Source organism: Aulonocara stuartgranti (assembly GCF_965226115.1).
Source record: "Aulonocara stuartgranti genome assembly, chromosome: 20".
In the NCBI taxonomy this organism is placed as follows: Eukaryota; Metazoa; Chordata; class Actinopteri; order Cichliformes; family Cichlidae; genus Aulonocara; species Aulonocara stuartgranti.
In genome coordinates, this window is record NC_138956.1 from 32651020 (window position 1) to 32665854 (window position 14835).

Here is a 14835-nt window from a genome sequence, read left to right on the forward strand (position 1 = left end):
TTTTCACAGCAACAGAATTCAACCACGCCCACTCGCACACACCCCCGTTTTCTGATTGGACGGGGCTCTGAAATACGTCGACAGGATCACGTGGTCTTGACGCATGTTTACAAACAGGCACGGGGCGGAAGTCGATACGGGCGAAGGGAGAAGAGTCCTTTCGGGAAATTTCCGGTTTAAATACGAAGTAAGAGGACATTGATATGTTGAATATATGATTAATAAGAATTTCCAAGCTCACGCAGCTGTTTATTCTGGAAAAATTGGCCTAATATGCGACGCAACGTTATCTCACTGCGTAGTAAAAACACTGCATCAACAGTGCTTTGAAAAACTCTCCAGCCATCCATTGTTTCTTAATGTTGTTTTTAAGGAGTGAGACTTTCTTGTATTTTTAAGTGGGCTTGGGGAAAACTTCTACAGGCTTTCTGAGGATCTTCCAATTTTTTTTAAACCACTTAAAACGAATCTGTGAATGATTCAAGCAGGAGAAGACTGACGGAAGGGATGAATCAGTGATATGTCTACATGTAAAAGACAACTTCATAAAGAAGCAACTTTAAATTGTATTTTTAAGGACTAGTGGTCTGCCAAAAAAAAAAGAAAAAGCCATTTTTTAGCTGAATCTATGAAAAATATCAAGTCCCAAAATTAAATAGAAACAATAGAAGAAGATAAAAGGAAAGAAGCTGATTGAAATATATATCTGGAAAGGCCTACAAAACTTTGGATACATTGTCCACACACAGAAATGACTTGGAACAACATTTACTGTTGTAAAGGCTCACCTTTCAGCACATTCACTTCACCAGATGCACCTTGTTTCTTTTCCTCACCTTTGATTGGGTGTGGTGCTTCGCCTTAATTGCACTCACCTGTCACTCGTTATATAAGGACTGCACTCACCTACCCCTCACTCTTTCTTCACTCCCACATGGGGCGGCAGCTGAGGTGAGTTTCTCTTTGAGTCTCCTGAGTTCATGTATCATTTTGAGTTACTTAAATCATACTTTATGTCCTTTTTAGAGAGAGCAGTCCATGTGTGTCTTTCTTTCCTTTATCCGTTATACAATAAAACAACAAAACCTGCAAAGATTAATGACTGCTTATTTTCATTCTAATCGGATGAGCCCATGATGACGACTACTGAAACCCTGAACCAACCTTCCTCCAAAACATTTACCTTTCCCAGGAGTGGCAGCTTATCCAAAAATCCTTCTGTGACAGCTCATTGAGGAAGTTACAAGATATCTAATGAAAGCATACAAGGAGCAGGCTGTTTTCATATCAGTAAAGGTCAGACTTCACTGATCAAAAGACAGTGGAAAATCAGCTATGGAACAGTGGCAGTGCAAAAACAATTGCTAACCAATAAGAATACAAAAGGCTTTTGTGAATTTGCCAAAACACAAACTGAGGATCCTTAAATCTTTTTTGTAGATGGGAGAGTGCTCCGTCCACCCAGTGGTTGAAAATTCAACTGCTCAATAGAAAGTGGTCTCATTATATTTTGGGTAAATCAAACACAAAATTCTATAAACAGAACATAATATGTATTACGATGAAACATGGAGGTGGCAAACTAAAGTTATTGGGGTGTCTTTGCTTAGGTAGCATTATTAGAAGGCATAGCACACATTTACACTGCAGATGATAACCAGCCTCATCTATCCATGAAATCCGATGGCAAACACCAAAACCTTTAGTTAATCCGAAATGCTGCAGTGAGAGTACTGATAGGGGCTAGAAAGAGAGCAGATTTCTCCCATATTGGCTTATCTTCATTCACTCTGTTAAATCCAAAATTGGTCTTGAACAACCCCATCTTATCTTAAAAATGCCATAGTACCATATCGCCCCAGTAGGGCACTTTGCTCTCAGACTGATGGGTATCAGTCTGAGAGTATTACACTGTACAATAGGAGGCAGAGCTTTAAGCTTTAGGCCCCTCTTCTGTGCAACGAGTTTAGATTTTGGGGAACAGGTGCTCTGTCTACTTTTAAGATTAGGCTTAAAAGTTTATGATAAAGCTTGTAGTTAAGGCTGGATCAGGTGACCCTGAAACCTCCCTGCTGCAATGAGCCTAGGCTGCTAAGGGCCTCACGTGATGGGAGTTTTTCCTCCCCACTGTTTCCAAGTGCTGCTCATAGGAGATCATCTGACTCATGGGTTGTTGGTTTTTTTTGTATTACTGTAGGGTCTTCACCTTACAATCACTTTGAGGCAAGTGCTGTTGTGATTTGGCGCTATATAAATAAAAATGAATTGGGTGAACTGCTATCAGTCCCTGAGCTGAAACTCAAGCAAAGTTGGGTAATGCACAGCCTCAATGATCCCAAGCATAAGACCAGATTCACCTTTAAATGTCTCAAAAGGAATACAATTTAAGCTTCTGGAGTTCACTCATCAAAGCCCAGGCCTAGACATAATCAGTGGACTATAAAAGCACAGTTCATCTACTAAAACCCTCCAGTGTCAGCTGAACCAAATAAAGGGTCAACTTCTGTGCCACTTGTCCAACGATTAGCACGTACATCCAATAAGTAAATAAATAAATAAAATCAGGAGCATGAAAAAATACACGTTTCATGTAAAACTAAATACCTAAATGAAGCAATAATGCTATTTTGGTACACATTTGGGATGCGAAATGACTTTACACAGTCATCAGTGCGCCGTTTAATATTTCAAATGTACTTACTTGTTTCGCTGTGACCACAAGTGGACATGCGTGTTTTTCAAATGTCCTCACGTCCTGGGTCTCTACTTGTTCCCCATTCAGCCGTTGAATTAGCGATAGCAAGGCTATTTCCACACAACGCACTCGCTGCATCGAAGCCTCGTCTATATTTAAATTAAATGCGCAGCATTTCTGTGCTAATTGCTAGCCTTCTTCCACAGACACGAACGCATCCGTCTGACAGGTTGGTCTTAAAAAAACAACCCAAAGCTAATCTAGCTCAACTCCTAGCCTGGCAGTTTCCCAATTTCTATAAAAACTTCGAGCTTGGCCAAATAATGTCCGAAGGCTATTAAGAGTAATAAAATTATCTGTAGTGATTTCCTCCTTAAGATACATTTGACCACATATTATGAGAATTTACCAGTAATTTCTGGTGCACACTTTCTAGTGCTAAGGTCAATAACACGACACTGTATCATGTTAAAAAAATTAAGCGTTTGAAGATGTTAAGCTTCTTAATTTCTCATCTGGTGCTGTATAATAGTGACACTGTGATGTCTCCTCTTCTTCCTGAGGTTGGTTAGGGTTGTACGTTATCAGTGGTGGTGGTATGATATAGTTTCACCAGCATTGAATCTAGTGGATCGACTCATATCAAAGGAGGAAAGAAGAAAAAATAGGGGCAGAAGAGAGAACCAAAAACTGAGTTTTAACACATTCACACATTATATAAACATAAAATTGGACTCACATGTTCAAAAGTAAGCATGCATTTTTTTTAATAGCCTGGAATCATCTCAGTGTGAAAGTAAAGTAAATGTGAAGTAAATGAGAGAATCCATTGTTGGATCTGCAGCACTTTTCCCCGGTCGGATTGACTTGCAGGTGTGCACTTGGCTGAAGTGTGCGAAGAAACTGTAGTCCATGTATCTCACATGGTATGGCCGTGGATTGGGCATAGCTCCCTGGATCACAGCGGGACACTCACCTGATACATGGATGTCTCTGTTCCTTTGGCTTCTCTCACTATGCAGCAAATTACCCTCTATTTGTGTGTGACATCTTTTAAGATACTACTGCGTAACTTGCTTCTTGTTTTCAGTAGCAAACTTGCGGAGGGTGTTGCATAAGAGGAGGTTTCGGTTCTGGTAGCCGCATCCATCTCTTCACAGGATGTATTCTTTATATGAGGAGTTTTCTTCAAGAAAACGTACAATGCATGACGCAAACTTACTGGCAGAGAGGCCAATAACTCAAATGGCAAAGGTAAATTGTTGCATCACATGATGCCTTGTCATAGATGGTAAAGTTATGTGCGCGTTTTATAAAAAACAAAAGGCAAAAGCTTGAAGCTTGTGGCAGAGCAGGGAGACCCTGTAGGTCAATACATGTAACCACTTGGCTTTTTTATTGTCAGTTTCCTTCATAGCCTACACAGTCTTTTTTCATGCGTCATTCGTCCCACATGGCAGCACTGTTGTTCCCTGCTTTAAATGCACAAAAAGTATACTAGGGACAGATTTAAGTCTTTTAATATTTTTTGAACACTTGCATTGACAGAGACTGGATTCCACACTGGATTTAATGGTTTGCAGAGGAGTGTGTGAAGGTACAGTGACCTACAGGGATGCTCCAGAAGAAAGGTCTTGAGGAAGTCCTGCTGTTCTGTCTAACTCCTCACCTTTGCTTTCTACGTCTTCTCTGGAATTTTCCCTCTTCTTCCTACCCACTTCAAAAAACACCACTGCTTAATGCCAAAGATCAACAGGAGTATTTGCTGGCAAACTGATTCTTCTACCGTCCACCACAAGGTGGCAAAAAAACTGATGTTGACCTCCTGGGTTCAGTTGCTTCTGTTCATCACTGGTTCACACTGCTCTCCTACACCAGCGGTTTAACAAAGTGTTTCCTTTCAGTCCAGTTTGTCCCCAAAATACTAGTATAAGACCGGCCTCTCATTCAGATTTTTTTCTGGACATTCATCCAGGTCCTTGGATTTGCCCTCTTTCTTGGCCTTCCCCGACAAGCCACACTGTGTTAACCTACATCAACATATTCACCTAGCACAATGGCAGCAGAAGATTCATATTCATTACTTTCAAGTAAATAAAAAAAGATTGCAGAACATAGGATTTGATTTAGTGTTTTACCCAACGTCAACATAGTTGAGCACTGCTTTAGTCTGCATAAATTAATTCTTCTTAAACTTTGTTAGTACTGTTTGTTCTTCGTGTTCTCTTTTCTGACATCACAACAAGATGAGTAATAAAAACACAGCTTCATGGTTTAACATAGATTATTGATTGGACCGAGACCTGTGAAGCACTTTGAATTGCATTTTTTTTTTTTTAAAGCAAAGGCTCTATAAATCTACTACATTTATTTTCATTAGTTATTTGAGTTCTTACACCTGAGAGTAGACACAGCAGAATGAGCACATTACATTTATAAAAAGTCAAAAGTGGCGATACATGTTTTTTGATGGACAGCAATGCTATGTTGGCACATCCAGCTGGTAAGTTCAGTGAGTAGCTACTTTTCAATTTTAAGATGTTCCTGTAACTTTTTTCCGTACAGTTTCCCCGTGTTGGCTCTATGAAGATTAATTTGTTTTTAAATCATTTTATTATCAGGCACAAAGAGATAGATTAACTGGATCTTTTACCTCCAGTACCAAGGCATTAATGTATAATATTTCTGCAGATATTAGGCTTGAATGTTGCTGTCTCTTCATTGTTGGCCATTCCTCTGTGGAAAATTATGCTTGAAAAAACTGATCATCAAGTTGTAGAGTCAAGTGAAGAATGTCCATATGTTGAGCTGATGGTGAACAGCAGCAGTAGCTGTGTCTGTCGGCCTGCTTCCGGAGAGAACAAAAAAAAAGAATAGGCTGTTTATTGCGTTTTTAACTTTGAGTTTGCAGTTTGGCCCTAAGGCCACAGCAGGGGGCATCCTAACCCAACAATATCACATTTACTTTCCAGTCCATTCTTAACTCTAGTTTGGAAAAGCACCTCATGCAAGTCACTTGAAGAATGTTGTGTTTCTGTATACACCTACTTTATAGTGGGTAGCTGAGAAGTGTTTTGAGGCTAAAATTAGGTATTTTTTATTAGCCTAATAAATTAGACCTAAAATGTGGGGTTATTGTGTAGTTTGTCTGGTGTAGTGATTTTGTAAACTCGTAACTGGTTTTGTAAATAATTGTTCTACTGCAATCAACTGTGCTCAGGCTTACTACAGTTTACTAAAGGGTGATATGTGCCTTCTGGATTGTTGCATCACTGGAAACAAGAGGCAATGTTTTCCAGATTCTTTCCTACAGCAGATGTTGGTAATAGACAACAATATCACAGAGAGATTTGCAGGAAACAGATGGAATATCAATTCAAGTTTCCGTTGTTACATGTTGTCTTGGTTTCTATGGAGACAAAATGTGAAATATCACCTTTTCAGTTTGAATTCGTTACTTTCAAAATGCACCACAGAAAAATCCTCAGAAAAATCTATTGCAAACTATTGTATGACCTGAAATGACTTAACAAGAGTTTAAATAAAGGAATAATCTAATCCCATTTATGAAAATAAGATGTAGTTTGAGATTTAAATAGTGTCCTAGTATTACTGACTTTTAAAAAAGAACCAATAAAAACTGCATTTAAAACCATAATGTACACAATGACAGTCTGGTCAATCCCTTATGTGTGCACATTAGTCAGGGAAACCCCATATTTGTCTTCAAAAGAACACCTACCTTTAATGTGGATCCCAGCTTTGAAACTGCAAATTACATTTCCCCAATGCATGTTTTTTTAAACTATGTTCAAGTATCTTAGGTTTCTCTCCGGTTGCTGTGGATTGCTGTGGCCCTTTCACCACTTCTAAAATGCCAGTAAAAAAGCGGCTCACATTTCTTTAACTTCCTCCTGTCATGTTTAGACACCCATTCACATCCTTCCTAACTGCATTTGGTACTTCAACAGTAAGTTGTTGTTTGACTGTCAGGCAACGGTTGGTACGCTCTGTATTTCAAACTGTCACAACTGTAACAGCTCCAAGTTCCAAGTTCCAAGTTCAACTTTATTGTCACTTCAACCATATACAGTTTAAAAATACACAGTGAGGCGAAACAACGTTCCTCCAGGAACCAAGGTGCTACAAGACAAGTTAGCTGTAATAATTACGGTGGTTAGCACGGTTGCCTCACAGCATAAAGGTTCTGAGTTCAATTCCACCATCAGTCATTCTATGTGGAGTTTACATGTTCTCCCTGTGTTTGCATGCTCTGGTACTCTGGCTTCCTCCCACAGTCCAAATACATGCTGTTCGTGCAGATAGGTTAACTGGAAACTCTAAATTGCGGGAATGTGAGTGCGAGTCTGTGTCTATGTGTTAGACTGGCAACCTGTCCAGGGTGTACCCTGCCTCTCGCCCTGAGACAGCTGGGATAGGCTACAGCCCCCCACCCTGAAAAAGGATAAGCAAAAGAGATGGATAATAGTTGTAATTGTATATGTAGAGAAGTAAAAATTGCATTTTTTTTTCTCTCTTTGTCAGGTAAATCTGTTCAGTGACTTGTATACACAGATATCCAATCAACCAAGCTCATGTGAGCAACTCAAAGCATTTAGGCTTACTGACATGTTAAAGATTGTTGTTGCTTGAGGTTTCTCTGAGTATTTCATGAATTTGATCAGTGGTCTTTGATCAGTGGTCATGAGCATTTGCATAATCATGATGAAGGAACTGACCTCCCAGCCCATTGTTCATTCAATGAGCTGGTTTCAGTCATTATGCAAGTGTACTGTTTACAAGATTGGGGAAACCTGCAGTCAGCTGAGACTGAAGAAGTCACTTGGATGAGTGACGAAACGTTTCTCCCACTGAAAACGCTACGTCCAGATGAACAGAGTCAACTTTTGGAGATTTCATGAATTAATAATTTAGTGGGATTTTCCCCACATAATTTCTACACTTTACAGAGAATGATCTGAAAAATAGAAAATATTCACTGAGCAGTAGTTCAATGGATATTTTCACCTTAAGAACAGGAAACTTAGGCTAAAATTAACCTAAACTCACCAAAACTGGGCAATAGAAGACTGGAAAAACATTGCCTGGTAATGGTTAGAATTTGGAGTAAACAACACAAAGCATGGATCCATCCTGCCTTGTATCAACGGTTCAGACTGGTGATGGTGGAGTTTTGAGTATTTTCTTAGAACACATTGGGCCCCTTTGTACCATTTGATGCTCATTCAAATACCACAGCCACTCGAGTATTGTTGCTGACTATATCTATCTCTTTATGCCCACAATATACCCATCCATGCATGCATTTGCTTCCGCTTATCAGTGTCGTGGGGGGTGCTGGAGCCTATCCCATCTGGGACAATATACCCATCTATGTTATAAAGCTAAACATAGCTTTATAACATAGATGGTTTTGCACCAAACTGGTTTCTTGAACATGACAGTGACTTCACTGGCCTATGCAGTCACCAGATTTCAATCCAGTTGAACACTTCTGGGATGTGGTTGAATGGAAAATTTGCATCATGGATGTGTAGTTGACAAATCTGCAGCAACTACATGATGTCAGTTCAATATGGACAAAATCTCTGAAAAATGTAGTTGTCAGTAATTGCAATTTGAACCACACTGGTGGATGAGAACAAAACCAATCATTGCAGTCTCTCTAACACCAGGCACCTTGTGCATAGTAACTTGGTCCGGTTAAATGCACCTCTTAAGAAGTATCATCATACATGAATCACAAGGAGGGGAACATGTAAATTTTAAGTTAACCAGCCATGTTTGAAAAACCTTAGAAGGTTGTTTAAAAGCAGTGTGCACTTGCTCCAACGCTTACATACGTTGTGGAAGTTTTCCATTAAATAAACCCTGCAGACAAGCGGTGAGCAGTAGCTAACATTCTTTAGTCAAGACAAAGAACAGAAAACCAAGCTTGGTGGAGAGCATGCATGATCGTGGGGCAGACGGTCAGCAGATTCTCTCTCTGAGCCTAGCATGGCTCTTAGTTAAATACCTTGTCCAGGAACAAAAGGCAGTACACAGCTATTTCACACCTTAAGGTTCACACTCCCTTGCTACCTCCCAGAGTCTCTGAAGAGACAAAAGATTCTTCCTGTGGAGTTTTCTGCTTCCCCCAACTTCCTTACCAGACCCCCACCCTCTGTCTAACTGCATGAGTGTGAGACATGCTAAAATCCAGTTGCACCAAGGCATTATACAATAAAATAATGTGATTAATACATAAATAAAAGAAATTCTTATACACATATCACAAATGGGCATCAATGTGATTCCAAATTTGGTGAATGCGACATTAAAAAAAAACATTGTTTTTTATTAAAGGCTTTCTCTTTTTCAGATGTAATGAATGAATCCAAAAGAAAACAGAATATCTGTTTCACTGTATCCACATTGGGATTTAGAGCTCTCTGCCATAACTGAATAAACGGTAGGAATACTGTATATGACTAAAGAGAGTATGTTATCACGGTCAAAGCCTCAGAGAGTCACTTTCTTTTTTTTTTTTTTTTTCTTTTTTTTTTTTGCCTGTCCCGTTTGGCTCTTTTGCCATCAGAATTGTTGTCTAAAGGCAAAGAAAGATGCCCAACGGATTTACTTTACCAAATTGACCATCCCAGCCTTGCCGTAATGGTCCATTTGATTCACCTTTTATTGTTTATTTTATTTTCACTTACTGAATACGGGACAGACTTGACTGGGGGAAAGAAGGGGAGAAAGAAAGAGGGAAAGAGAAACAGCTGAGAAGAGGGACGGGGGAGAAGGGCAAAAGACAAAAACCAACAGAACGGGCAGAGAAAAAAAAATGCATATATCAATCACCTGGGTCACCTGCTGAGAAAGAAAAAAGAAAACAAGCAGAAGAGAACAAGAGTAATAGAATAAACAACATCACAATGATATATGGGAATATGACAGTAAATACTAAATATTAAACATTATTGTGCAGCACATAAGATCAACAGAACACAGTGTGCTTTGAGGTAGGAGCCAAAAAGGGTGTAGTTTGTGGGTGTGATCACCCGTGTGTACACCTGTGAGCATGGACGCGCTTGTTTTTTTAAAAGGTTCCTTCATGTAATAATCTGCTAGAGGGTGTGGGGGGGCCACAGCCCCGTCCTTCAGGGCATGAAGCAGGTATGGAGGAGATCAAAACTCCAGACATCCAGAGGCCCCCAGAACACAAGAGACCAAGGAAGACCAACAGAGGGGCAGCTGCGCCACTGTCCCGGAAAGAGCTGAGGAGAGTCCCAGATGAGGGCTCACTCAGCAGCCGCGGAGCAGAAGCCAGGGGGAGTTGCAGTGACGCGCCCGTGAGCTCCGCCGGCAGCCAGCCGCGCCTGAGTGACCGAGCCCCAGGCCGAGAGGCCGGGGGCACCCCACCTCCGAAGTGGCCCGAGCGAGCCCCAGGCTCCAGGCCCCGATAAGCGGCTGCCAAGGAGTGAGCCGGTGTGTACCTGGACGCCCACCCCCGGACACAAAGAACCACCAACGCACCGATGTCCGAGGGGGACCGCCACTGGCAGGGGAAGTGGTGGTAGGGGGAGATAGGCCTCCATACCTTGGAGGGCCTGAGATGTCCCCAGAGAGGTGGCGCCTGACACCCAACCTGACATATAGACACAGACATACAGGCACACACAGATACAAACATCCATTCCCACCCTCATGCTCTCATATGCACTTACTCCACACTCAACCAACGTGGAGACAGACATAAAGAGACGCTGTACACACGATCACACTCCCCAAGCGTACTCTACAAACCGGGTCTAGGTGCCCTTGCCCCTGGAGGGGGGAACTGCACCCAGACCCAGGTGGTGTTACCCTTTTCCCTACGGTGGGGAGAGGCAGACCGCCCCGACTCTGCAGCAGCAGGAAGGCCCCACACTCCAGACCGCAGTCGGACGGCCAACTCCTCCTCCTAGCCCCCCCGCTCCAGCAGGTCGCAGAGAATGGGGGTGAGAGAAGACTCCAAACCTCCCTCCACCCGCTCATTGTAGTGTTGATGCATGTGTGTTCTAAGGTGCATTTAAAACCCAGGAGGGCATGGAGCTACCTGCCAGAGAGCAGCAGGTAAGCGCATGGTCCCTCCTGCTAGCCCTCAATGTCTACGTGTATTTAAAATTGAGAGGTGGGCAACGATGCCAGGGGTGGGGTGTACACCCTGATGGTACTTTGGACTCCGTGTATCGTGCCCACCCCCAAGACCCTATATGTATGTGTAATGAGAGTGTGAGTAATGTGAATGTCTAAGTTGTGGGATAAAATTGAGGCAGAGGCAGCCAGAAGGGGACAGGGGGGGGGGGGTAGCCTCCTCTGCACCCTGGTGACATACCCCTACTCCAAGGTCCTGCATGTGTGGGTGGTTGTGGTGGAGCGGGAAGAGGGAGGCAGCTGGAGATGGGGAGGGAAGGAAGGGAGGGGCAAGTGACCCTTCCCTGGGGCCAGCTCCCCCGCTGACCCCAGTAGGCACCCCCATACTCCGCGACCCGCCAGGGAAAGGGGGCCCAGGCCCATCCAGACCGGGGCCCAGCGCAGCAGCGCCTCCCGGCCCCACAGAGCCCGGGACAGTCCTCCCAACCCCACCACAGAGAAAACTGCACCCACCCCACCTTCCACTCATCTTCCAGACTACATAAGACAATAAACACCCAGGCTGAGATCTTCCTCCACCTCTCCTGTATCTCCCCCTCCTGCAGAGGGAGCTCCTGAAGAGAGGAAAGCTGCAAGATGTGACAATCTCCCCCACCAGTTGAAGAGCCCCCCAGGTGGCTCGATGCACCGGCGGCACCCCGCTCCAGGGCTGGGCCCCCATGCACCCACCCGCCCACAACCCCGGCAACACACCAACCAGGACCCAAGCCCCCGAGGCCCGGTCCGGGTCCCAGCCCAGAGACGGAGCGCCCCCAGAACCTCACGCCCATCCCGGACCCACCCAGGGGCAGCCAGGCTACCAGGTCAGTAACCCACGTCCGTCAGCACAGACCCTCCCCTAGCCCCGCTGCACACAGCCGCGAGGAAACAGTCACCTGAGAGCCAACAGAGCCCCTAACCGGACATGACCGCTACCCCGGGTTGAGCCCCCCAAGGAAGATGCCTCCGGGGAACCCCCCGACGCCCTAAGCCTGAGAGAGAGAGTCACTTTCTTATGCACAGTTGTTTTGTTAATACAGCTCACATAATAATCCAGATATTTGCAAGCTGCAGGCATTCTTTATTGTATTTTCTCCTTGAAGACACATTAACTTAGATATTCCAGGTTAAATGTATTGTGCAGTATGAAGTTGATTTTTCTGTTAGCAATGACCTTTTCATGAACCTTTACATTTATCAGTCTTTATATGCTCAGTGTGCAGGCCACACCTTCTGACCTCAGGGTCCCACAAAGTCTCTCGAGTGCTCTACTTTTCCTCCAGCCTCCCATTCCAACCAATATTATCTTACCATTAAGGAGTTTAGAAGGGCTGAGCTTTGGCGTGGAGAAAGAAAACATGACGTATTTGACAGCTGTAACTATGTTAAGGGGGGGATCATCCCCACAATAAAAACAACCAGCTGAGTTTAGTCCATCATTCCAGATTCCACGACACACATACACTACTCTTGGCCAAATCCAGGAGTATAGAGGGGTGGGGGGACTAAGATTTGGATGGGATAAAAGATGCGAAAGGAACAAGCTTGGAACTAGGGGACTTATGTGACTCTGAACAAAAGCTGAGAATTGGAAGGTTTGAACTGATACTCTGCAGGGGCATAGGGGTGGAAAATTCAAGGCTTAAACTACATTCTCATATGAGGTTCATGTTAATTCAGACAGTACTTCTTATTAATCTTTTCTTTCGAAACAGCTGATAGTGTTTTTTCTACAGCAATATGGAATCAGTGCTTTATTTGATTTCTTTTTTCAGTGCAGCATGCAGCTACAGTTAATTTACACTGCATCAGGACAAATGGAGGAAAACAAATGCAAAAAGTACATATCTTAAAACATGAACTAGAAACTTGGGAAATGAGTAAACATGTAAAAGCTGATGGAAACAACTTTAATTAGGCGTTTTCACATTGGTGGAGTGTGTTTCTTGAAAGTAGATGCTTAATAAATAATGTAATATTAGCCTGTCAAGTAGGTTGTAAATAACAGAGATACATGTCTGAGAGCATAGATAAAGCAATTTTAACATTTTCTGGGATTTGCACCTTTTAATTTGATGCTGTCTGACAGATGGCCAGTCTTAGACTTGACTACATTTAGTATGGTATGCGCTTCTTGCTGGCTTTACATTGTGACTTCATGTGGCAACAGGGTTGTCCTACGGCATTGCTAAATGGCATTGAGGACATATTTTCCTTTAGGGTGTGGAGAGGGACAGGCCAGGGTAGGAATTCATATGGGACCTGATCTTGTGATGGAATAAAGGCATGAATGTATGGGAAAAAATAGCTAAACTGTCTGTGTGGCAGAGAGCAACACGTAATACAGGGTGGGCCATTTATATGGATACGCCGTAATAAAATGGGAATGGTTGGTGATATTAAGGTCCTGTTTGTGGCACATTAGTATATGTGAGGGGGCAAACTCCTCAAGATGGGTGGTGACCATGGTGGCCATTTAGAAGTCAGCCATCTTGGATACAACCTTTGTTTTTTCAATAGGAAGAGGGCCATGTGACACATCAAACTTATTGGTAATGTCACAAGAAAAACAATGGTGTGCTTGGTTTCAACATAACTTTATTCTTTCATGAGTTATTTACAAGTTTCTCTTTGTTCACAGCCATTGACATGTCGAAGAGGTTAACACGTGAGGAGCGGATCGAAATTGTGTTGATATCTGGTGAACGCAGTAACCGGGTCATTGCAGCAGATTTCAATGCAAGACACCCTACGAGACCACCCATCTCCCATGCTACAGTCAGCAAACTGCTTGCTAAGTTTCGTGGAACTGGTTCAGTGTTGGATTTGCCAAAATGTGGAAGCAAGAAAACTGTCACTAATGAAGAAACATCAGTGGCTGTCCTAGCTTCATTCAGCAAGAGCCCACAGCGTAGCACTCGCCGCATGTCACTGGAGAGTGGCATTAGTCGAACATCCTTTCTGCGGATATTAGCTACTCACAAATGGCACCCTTACAAACTCCAGCTACTGCAGCATCTCAACGAAGATGACCCAGATCGGCCCCAGAATTTGCAGAATGGGCAAAACAAAAATTGGAACAGGACCCTCAGTTCACGCAGAAGATTTTGTTCAGTGATGAGGCAAACTTTTATGTGAATGGTGAAGTTAACAAACAAAACCACCGCTATTGGTCTGACACTAACTGGTTTGGTGTGGTATATGGGGTACAACGATAGTGGGTCCAGTCTTCATCAATGGAAACCTCAAGGCCACTGGATATTTGAAATTGCTACATGATGATGTGTTTCCCTCTTTATGCACTGAAGCTGGCATGTTCCCTGAGTTTTTCCAGCAGGATGGTGCACCACCACATTATGGGTGCCAGGTCCGAGCATTCCTAGATGAACAGTTTCCTAGAAAGTGGATTGGTCGTCGTGGGCCAGTTGAATGGCCCCCAAGGTCTTCCGATCTGACCCCCGTAGACTTTTATCTTTGGGGTCATCTGAAGGCAATTGTGAAGATACGAGATGTGCAGCACCTGAAACTACGGATACTGGATGCCTGTGCTGGCATTTCTCCTGCGGTGTTGCTATCAGTGTGTGAAGAGTGGGAGAAGAGGGTTGCATTGACAATCCAACACAATGGGCAGCACATAGAACTCATTTTATAAGTGGTTAGAAACTTGTAAATAACTCATGAAAGAATAAAGTTACATTGAAACCAAGCACACCATTGTTTTTCTTGTGACATTACCAATAAGTTTGATGTGTCACATGGCCCTCTTCCTATTGAAAAAACAAAAGTTGTATCCAAGATGGCCGACTTCTAAATGGCCACCATGGTCACCACCCATCTTGAGGAGTTTGTCCCCTCACATATACTAATGTGCCACAAACAGGACTTTAATATCACCAACCATTCCCATGTTATTACGGTGTATCCATATAAATGGCCCACCCTGTACATCAATATAATATTAT